The 10,288-nt window shown below is 36.6% G+C and overlaps 1 long non-coding RNA gene across 1 annotated transcript; it reads right to left on the bottom strand.

Moving 5' to 3' along the window:
* LOC109125061 lies at positions 8,401–9,248 on the bottom strand. Its single transcript, XR_002032776.1, has 3 exons — positions 9,178–9,248; positions 8,853–9,011; positions 8,401–8,778 (listed from the first exon to the last, which is right to left on the bottom strand). It is a non-coding gene; the product is annotated as an uncharacterized LOC109125061 (long non-coding RNA).

Genomic DNA, 10,288 nt, shown 5'->3' with positions numbered 1-10,288 from the left:
CCCCCCCATTGACTGTAATAACAGATATAGCCAAATAGAGATTTTGATTGAAAACTTTGACATGTTTGTGTCAGGATCTTCCTTTCGGACTTACAAAACCTTATGGGATTTATATAGTTTCATACAAATATTAAACCAAAACGAAAGAATAACAATTTAAATTTACATTCTAGGACCTGAATCAGATTGTTTTGTACATGTATACTTCATACATGTTACAATTCGGTTTATACCATGCAAATATTAATAGAGTTATTTGGCAAAATGATACATTTTTCAAACATAATTAGAAAGATGATACATTCACTATTTATAATTAGAAAAAACCACATTGATCACTACTAGTCTATTTTCTCAGTCATTTTTGCCATTCAACAATATTTTTAATTACACTTCATGCCATTGTACATCCCATTTTCTCCTTATTTTTTGATCTTTTAAATAATTAGTAATATAATTTTCTTTTAGAAAACTTCTTAAATACAAAAAATTCTATATTTTTTTCTTTACAATTTGATATAAATTTTGTTTAATAATTTTTAAATATATTATATACATATTTTGTATCCGTATATATTTTTAAGTGTACAGATGTCGGTACACATTATTAAGTGTACAAATATAATTTTTACCAACCATTGCAGTACATACATCTAAAACCCTAAGTATTAAACAAATTACATTTGTACACTTAATAATGTATACAGACCTCTGTATACTTAATAAGGTGTACGGAAACAAATATGGCTGGATAGTTTGATGTACGGATACAAATATTGTTGGATAGTTTAAATCTATCCAATAGGTTGGAAAGTTTAAATCGTACACAAATATTGTTGGACGTTTTAAATCTATCCAACATGTTGGATGATTTAAACCGTACTCAAATATTACTGGACACTGTGAATCTATCTAACATGCTGGATGGTTTGAACCGTACACAAATATTGTTAGACGGGTTGAATCTATCAAATATGCTGGATGACTTAAACCGTATACAAATATTGCTGGACGACATGATGGATGGTTTGAACTGTACACAAATATTGTTGGATGGTTTAAATCTATCCAACATGCTGAATGATTTAAACCGTACACAAATTAAGTTTTTTTGAATATAAATATATTTAAAATCATTAAAACATAATGCATATCAAATTATAAAGAAAAAAACATAGATTTTTTATATGTGGAAAAAATTTAGAAACAAAAAATATATTAATAAATATTTGAATAAATAGAAAAATAGGAATATGATGAAAAGAAAAAGAAATAAAAATATTATACAGTATATATATAAGAGAAGGAAAGAGAAAGAAAGAAATAAAAAAAAATTATGTTCTAATAAAACCACTATCTCTATCTTTTCTATTCTCTATTTTGTCTCTCTCTTCTTTCTTTCCAAACTCATTGACCAGGATATTTTGGTAATGTCCCCTATCACCTATGTCCCACTCTCATTTCTATTTCTACTCACATCTATCTCATACCACCCTGTTTTTTCAATTGTAAATAGTAAGTGTATCAAATTGATAATTAAATTTCATAAATATAGTAAAACCCCAATAAACCCATATTAATATTGAAAAAAAGAGCGCTTCCAATGGAGGGTTCAAGTGGTGGATCCAAAGTTAAATGGTTCAATATTATCATAGACCCGGTTCTATCTTTGGATTTTTCAGAAATGATTAGACACACATACGTGTCATCAATTGATTGGTGGAAATATTGTATCAGAAGGAAAAAAAAATTGTCCGCGAAAGTTGTCTCTCTCACACGAACGGCGGCGAGTTTGGAAGCAATCGGAGGAGAGAAAAAAGAAACCTCCGTTGCTCTCTCGATCCGCCGTGGTCATCATCTCCACCGGCGCGGGTGACAATTGGGGACTCTGGTTCAGCAAATGGGTGACTCTGATTGAGCAAATCCGCAACAAATCGAAGAGTTTTCTTCAGGAACTCGGCGTTGTTTCTCATGGTACGAAATATCATTAACTCTGCTACGAATTCTTGTTTATTTGAGGCTAAAGAAGTTAGGTTTTTATGATTTATAGAAAATTTAGGATGATGTTATTGACTCTTATGCATAAAATTAGTACTGTGATTATAAAAGACACTGTGATTTGTGATAATTGTCCTTAAGTTTGTTCTCTAGTTACCATTAAATGCCCTTAACAAGGTTGAGATCTTCATTCTACCTTTTTAAAAGCTTATATGAGTTGTACTCTCTCCCTATATTAATTACGATGATGTAATTTGACTCTTATTATACTCTTGATGATGTAATTTGACTCTTATACTCGTCTTTCTATGTATATGCCTCTATTTGTGGATCCTTAACGAATCTTCGCCATAGGTTGCTGATTCACTTGATAAAGGAACAGAACATGAAGATGAGTATATATGATCAGTGAAAAAGAGCTTTTCGTCAACAGGTATAGATTGCTCTATCCATAAACAGATTATTCAATTGTTTTTGGTCTAGAGAATTTGATAACAAATCTGAAAATTGCATTCTGAAATCTACATAGTCGTTTTTTGTCACCAAGTTTAGCACAAACTCCACACAGTTAAACACAAACCAAAACCAAATTAATCTATTTAAAAATTACATTCAAGAACTCTGAATCAGATTGCTGTCTCCTTCACTTTTTAGTGCAACAGAATCTATTTGCGTTGGAGAAAGTCTTTTAAATGTTTTCTTCCAGCCACGTTTCCAGCTTTCTCGAGCAAGCGTCAGCTCACGCAGTTTCTGTTCCAACCGTATCAAGATCACAGGTAAAGCTCCGTGGTGATCTTCTCTCACTATCTCAAACATGTCTCCATCATATAACACTTCAAGGCATCTGTAAAACTTCACACCAAGATCTTCTACTCTCATCTCTCCCCTCATAACTCTCTCCGCATTGTCCATTGCACTTCTCAAAGCACTCATCAACATATCCGCCTCGTACATCTGATCTTCGCATTTAATCATCTCTTCTTCGGTACCGGTTAGCACCTTACCTCCCTCGAAATCATATCTCTTCACAACATACGTGTTGTTCAGTACCGGGTCTGAGACCGCTGACCGTAGCTCCTCGGGGATAAGCCTATAGTTAGGTGTCACTCGTCGTTGAGGATTAGACCTTTTCCTTTTCTTCAGAGGGAGGTTCGAATCCTTTGGAGACAAGATTCTCTTCTTATTCTTTCTCTCCACGTTGGTCTCATCCCACCCTCGCTCTTGCGGGCCAATACAGTCTTGATCGTGTCGGGTCTCTGCAACTCCAACTTTTTGTTTTCCTTTATCACAGTAGGCAAGTCGCATGAACCGTTGGTAAAGAGTCTTGTGTTGCTTTATCAACTGTAGAATATACGTAACGAATTTGTCATACCCGAATCTATGGAAGTGGAAGCCTTTACACAAGGAAGTGTAGAGTCTCATCTCTGACGAACTTAGTCTCTCCTCGATGGCCTTCAATAAGTCATTTAACTTCTCTTTCACTTCTGAATGGACTTCCATCTTCTCTTTAGGGTTAGTACTAAAGTTTCTTAATCACACTTAGTTTGTACGTAGAATAACTCTCTTTATTGACTGTTTAGAAAATCTCCAAACTCTCTTTGTGTTTCGATATCGTTTGTTACAACCCCACAAACGTATTTATAGGGAGCTCAACTTAGCTTTCCTATTCCTATTTTGATAATGGAAAACTACTCTTTTCCTAATCCTATTTTGATAATGGACACTTTATTAGGCCCCAACTCCGAACATTTATTCCAAACCTAGATGGCTTGTTTTTAGGTTTGCATGAATCTAGATAAATTTCCTTTTCGTGAATAATAATGAAATTTACTTCCTCCCTCAGATATTTCCAAATGATGGATACATAGGAGAGACATCATCGAGTCTGCTGATTCTTTTAGGTTTGTGCACTAGCTTTTCTATGTTATCCTGAAATTTGTATTACTTGCCAATCTGGAATTCCATGGGTACTTAACTTATCAGACTATTAAGGAATCAGAGACAGTAAGGTAATATCTTCCTATTCATTCTTGTTGGCAAGAGCATTCAATTTGAAAATATTTGTTTTGAAAAGATTACTCAGCCTCTGGCTTGAGTGTTCCCAGTTGTATGCACCACCGCATAGCAAGACAACCCTCAGATGACTGTTCCCTATCATCTAGGTTTTGTGATTTGGTATATGATTTTTGGCTCTATAGCCCTTAGGCCGAATCTAAAAATTTTATACCTCTGGTTATACTAGCTTTCTTCTGGCTACCATAGCTACCTAGGAAGCCGTAAGATATGTATCTGCATCCAACCTCTGTAATTTTATTTTTCAATAAGTTGAATTAATGTCTGAGCGAGAAAGGTATCCTTGTATAGTTGTGCCTTGTATACTATGTACTGAAAAGTTGCTTGTTTTAATCTCAAGGAGTGTGCCATAACATATCTTAAAACTGCAGGCAGGAAAGGTTATACTCTGCAGCGCTAGACACAAGATCTTCAGTTCAGTGGCTTGTCGCCAAAGTGCAAGATAGAATTATTTCAACCATTTTGAGAAAATATATTGTGAAGAGTTCAAAAACAGTCAGGTGAGCCTTTCTTTTCAGTAGCTTAAGAGCTGAATCTTTTTCCTCGCATATCATTGAGTTGTTTGACCAAGCCAAATGACTACATGTTCTATGATTATATGGCAGGCATACGTTCGAATACTACGATAAAGATGAAACAGTTGTGGCTCATATAGCTAGAGGTATTGATGCATTTATAAAGGTCTCTCATGGTTGGCCGCTGCTGCATACCCCCATTAAAGCTTGCATCTCTCAAGAATTCTGACAAATGGTCAAAAGGGAATTTCTCTGAGCCTTATCTGCAAACTTGAGGTAAGACTATGTTAATCCAAACTCAACAAATTATTTGTGATTTGGTAGAATGAGGATAGGATTTTAGTTCCTTTTCTATGGTCATCGATGTCAGTCACATGTAATTTCCCAGATCGAAAATTGAAGATATGATAACATTATTAAGCAACTGGCCTAGACAAAATACAATTTGCAACATTGTAGATATAGATAAGTGTTTTTGGTTTTGCTCCTTTTAAAAAAATTTGCAGCGGAAAGAAACTTCTGGTTACAGTAGAATGGAAGTTATTCAGGGACAGAGGACAATAGCCTGTAGCTTATGTCCTTAAGTCTCCTTTATATGTCAACATCTTTACCACATAATCTTATTATCCGCCATTGTTTACATATATTTCATGAAACCACAATTAACATAGTATTAGTGATTTTACCAAAAAGATCCGCATATGCAATTTATCTATTCAATCAGCCAAAGAGGAAATTATTAACGAGACCAAATGCTTAAGCGAAACAGAGTTGCCAATCGTTAGAGAACATAAAAGTCTTACATAGGAATAACAAAAAATCTAAAGAAGACCGGAGGAAGAAACTAAAGGTTGAGTTTGAATTAAAAACAAGAACCGAGGTAGTTTTCTTTCACTCTACTCGTCATCTTCGTCGTCTTGAATGTCATCAAACTCAGAATCATTCCCAGCTTCACTCTCTGAATCACTCAGCACATACGTCATTTTCTTCCTGTTTCGCTCTTTGACTTCGCAGCTATATCTCCAGATTTCTCTGACGATGAGTTCCCAGCTACACACTCGCTGCTCTGCTCTCCTCTTCCTTATTAGCCAACCTGCGCATCACTGAACTACTCTTCTTGGTCTTTGTCACCAAGTTTAGCACAAATTCCACATTCCACAATTAAACACAAGCCTAAACCAAACCCAAAACAAACAAACAAAACCAAAACCAAATTCATCTATTTAAAAAATTACATTGAAGAACCCTGAATCAGATTGTTGTTTCCTTTACTTATGTGCAACAGAATCTTTTTGCGTTGGAGAAAGTCTTTTAAAAGTTTTTTTCCAGCCACGTTTCCAGCTTTCTCGAGCATGCGTGAGCTCACGCAGTTTCTGATTCAACCGTATCAAGATCACAGGTAAAGCTCCTTGGTGATCTTCTCTCACTATCTCAAACATGTCTCCATCATATAACACTTCAAGGCATCTGTAAAACTTCACTCCAAGATCTTCCACTCTCATCTCTCCCCTCATAACTCTCTCCGCACTGTCCACTGCACTTCTCAAAGCACTCATCAACATATCCGCCTCGTACATCTGATCTTCGCATTTAATCATCTTTTCTTCGACTCCGGTTAGGACCTTACCTCCCTCGAAATCATATCTCTTCACAACATACGTGTTGTTCAGTACCGGGTCTGAGACCGGTGACCGTAGCTCCTCGGGGATAAGCCTATAGTTAGGTGTCACTCGTCGTTGAGGATTAGACCTTTTCCTTTTCTTCAGAGGGAGGTTCGAATCCTTTGGAGACAAGATTCTTTTCTTATTCTTTCTCTCCAAGTTGGTCTCATCCCACCCTCGTTCTTGCGGGATCTCATCTACTTCAACCCTAAACTCAGGACATGTTCCAATCATCTTTGGATCACCACCAAGACTGTCTTGTTCGTGTCGGGTCTCTTCAACTCCAACTTTTTGTTTTCCATTATCACCGTAGGCAAGTCGCGTGAAGCGTTGGTAGAGAGTCTTGTGTTGCTCTATCAACTGTAGAAGATACGTAACGAATTTGTCGTACCCGAATCTATGGTACTGGAACCCTTTACACAAGGAAGTGTAGAGTCTCATCTCCGACGAACTTAGTCTCTCCTCGATGGCCTTCAATAAGTCACTCATCTTCTCTTTCACCTCTGAGTGGATTTCCATCTTCCCCTCCTTATCGAGCTTACCTAAGCCATGATTTGTAACATCTTCTTTAGGGTTATCATATGGTTTAACCCTAATCCGTGGACCGGTTCTTGCGTTTTCTTTCGGCTTCTCAACAATCTTTGCATCACGAAGATTGTCTTTTAGCCTAGAGACGAGACTATTAAATTCGGTCTTTCCGATTATACCGAACCTAAAGTCTTGAGTCGAGGATCTAAACTTTGTCTATTCCCATGGATTCAGTTTCTCAGTCATCTTGAGCAGCGCATCAACTTCTTCCATCGTCTCAATGGCTTGCGTTCCGGAATTATCCATTGTACGCTTGTTTGTTTACAGAGAAATTAAAACAAATAAAAGAAGAAGCTTTAGTTTCTTGACAGAGAGAAAATAATAACAAAGTTTGAGAATTAGGGTAAAACACACAACACGGTTCAGGGTTATTTATATAGAATCTGATTTCCATATTTCCATAATTATAATTTCAATAGAATTAGATTATTTCCTTTTTGTTTTTTTAAGTGTATCTTCTCTTCATTAAATGATGATGATACACGTTTATTAATCTAACCGTTGGGATTTTTCCACTAATTGTATTTCCACTAACTATCTATATAATTTAATCACAGTTAACAAAAAAAACCTAAATTGCTCTCCATCGTTAGCTCTCTCGATCGTCATCTCACATTCATCAGCGACGAAACTCTTCTCTCTGTTTTCAAATTCACTAACGCTTCTGTCATTTGATTATCTCTCATCGACGAAACTCAAATCTTCTTTCTGTGTAGCATGAATGGTCCAAGCACATATATGAATTGCCTTCTCCTTTGCGCAAGAATGTAGTTGGCGATTACTTACATTTTGATGGAATGATTGGTACAGTTGACGAAACTGTGTTGTTGCCTTCTGTTGGTGTGCCTTACGTTTTTTACTACAATATCAAGAGAAAGACGATCATAAGAGTGGAAATCAAGGAATCAAACCGTTTAAGGTTGAAGGATTTCACATCTTTCTCAACCATGTAGAGAACGTGAAGCTTATTCGAGCATAATAGTTTGTTTGGCACATTGGCTCTTTAAGTTCTCATCATCATTAAGGATCCATGGATCTTAACAGCTGAAGCAAGCTAAGTGGCTCCTGAACCAAGCTACGCTTATATATACCTGTCTCAGACTATATATATGACTAGCTTTTGGCAATGGCTATAGGATATGTAGCTGCAAAATCAAGGCCTTAAAGAGCTAATAGGAGGAGAATGACGACGTATGTGTTGAGTGATTCAGATAGTGAATCTGCGAATGATTCTGAGTTTGATGACACTGAAGACGACGAGGATGATGAGTGAGTGAGTAGTGTGAGAGAACTAACTCGGTTCTTGATATGATTCAGTAACTTTCAAACTTTTTTAGTTCCTCCCTCTCGTCTTCTTTATATTTGGTACGTATTATTCTGAGTGATGAAACATGAAAGACGTATTTCTCTTAACGTTCACTACATAGTACAAGACTCTCTCTACATTGTTTGTTTTAGCGTTTGGTCTCTCATCAAATCATTCTCCTTCGGTTGGTTAATAAGTGGGAATGTGGGATTGTTCTTGTATGATGGCAACCTTTTGCCACAAGGGGGCGTAGAGGAAAAAGATAAAACATGCTGAGTTGCTGACATTCGAAGGAGACTTGGACCAGCAGAAGTTATAAAACAAAACAAAAAAGAATTTGGCTTTTTTTGTTATGTAGAGTAATAAAAAAAAATTGATCTTCCATATGCATGAACCTGCAGCAAGCTCCCCTCTCATTAGATGCCATGCGATGGACCGTGGCAGAAAATGCCAAAGTACTACAACAAAGAGTTACTGACGACAAAACATTAAAGGAGATCGAAACGAAAGAAAAACCGCACAAACTCTCCAGGAAACGCTAAGTTGTTGTGGAGTCGAGGTTGATTCTTGCTTGGTACACTCTTTCATGGAGGGATTCATTGGAATGGAGTTCACTGGGTTTGCTGCAGCATCGAACCTGAAGGTAGTGAAAAACCTCAAATGAAGAAGACAGGGTAAGGATGTAAAAATCGGAAGCACGTTGAAATTTACCTTTTACGTGAAGAATCCAGATCTTCTTATGACTCCAGAATCATCATCTTCTCCTCAATCTGATGTTCAAGTTCAAACATGTGAAAAAAGGGTTGGTGTATAGAAGAAACTAAGCAGATATGTGCTAGAGCTCTTCTAATCTTTTCCTATTAAAAACCTCTGCACAATATAAAAACAACATTTTGCCTTAGCGTGCTTGGAGAAGTAGTTTAGAGCTTTCTACCACATTAGGTTCTAATTAATCAGGCCAAGCAAGATGGAAACATTTGCTGAGAGATATTTCTATGTTCACACAAACTTCTTCTCCTAGAAAATAAAACCGCACCTTAATCTTGTCATCATCATTCGCACCCCATATTTCCACAGAGCTGGCTAGATGGTGGATTCTCTGTTGACTTCTCCACATCCTGAAATAAGAATCATACAACTCCCAAAACAACGCATCCATGTTACTCTCACTTTTGGGAGTTCTTCACGGGTTTGTTGCACAAGTATTTTCTCAATAGCATCCATGAACCCTGATAGATTTTGCCGAGTCTGTAAATCCAACGAATTCGCTAGTTCCTGACGATTATAACAAGAGACAAACTGTTTAACCTTCGCAAAACCAAAAGCACTTACATCTACAATGTTGCAAACTGTATTCAGTCTTAGGCCAATGGCTTAATCATGATATTACTATCTTAAATAAAACTGACAACAATGATTATCTCAAGAAGAAATTGTTGAGTTTGGAGAAACATTGTCTTACCTCAACTTCGCAGATAAGGCTCAGAGAAATTCCCTTTGACTGATTGTCCGAGCTCTTGAGAGATGCAAGCTTTAATGGGGTATTCAGCAGTGGCCAACCATTAGAGACCTTTAAAAATGCATCAATACCTCTAGCTATATGAGCCACAATTGTTTCATCTTTGTCGTAGTATTCAAACGTGTGTCTGCCATAGGATCATAGAACATGCAGTCAATTGGCTTGCTTAGACAACTCAATGACATGAGTTTGCTACGAAAGAAAAAAATCAGCTCTTAAGCTACTGAAAAGGAAGGCTCACTTGATTGTTTTCGAACTCGTCACAATATATTTTCTCAAAGTGGTTGAAATAATTCTATCTTGCACTTTGGCGACAACCCACTGGACTAAAGATCTTGTGTCTAGCACTGCAGAGTGTAACCTTACCTGCCTGCAGTTTGAAGATATGTTATGACAAACTCCTTAAGATTAAATAAATTGTAACTTTGGTAATTGAGGCTGATGTGAGTCAGTTTCAGATTGATAAGTAGTACAACTTTCAGGACATAAACAAGGTAGAGCACATACCTGAAAGAATCAGCAGCCTTGATGATGTCTCCTATGTATATATCATTTGGAAAAATCTGAGAGAGAAAGTAGATTTCAATTTTATTCACAAAAAGGAACAAGAACCAACAAACAGATACAT

Source organism: Camelina sativa, chromosome 1 (assembly GCF_000633955.1).
Source record: "Camelina sativa cultivar DH55 chromosome 1, Cs, whole genome shotgun sequence".
NCBI classification, from domain to species: domain Eukaryota; kingdom Viridiplantae; phylum Streptophyta; class Magnoliopsida; order Brassicales; family Brassicaceae; genus Camelina; species Camelina sativa.
This window is presented reverse-complemented; position numbering and strand designations above follow the sequence as displayed.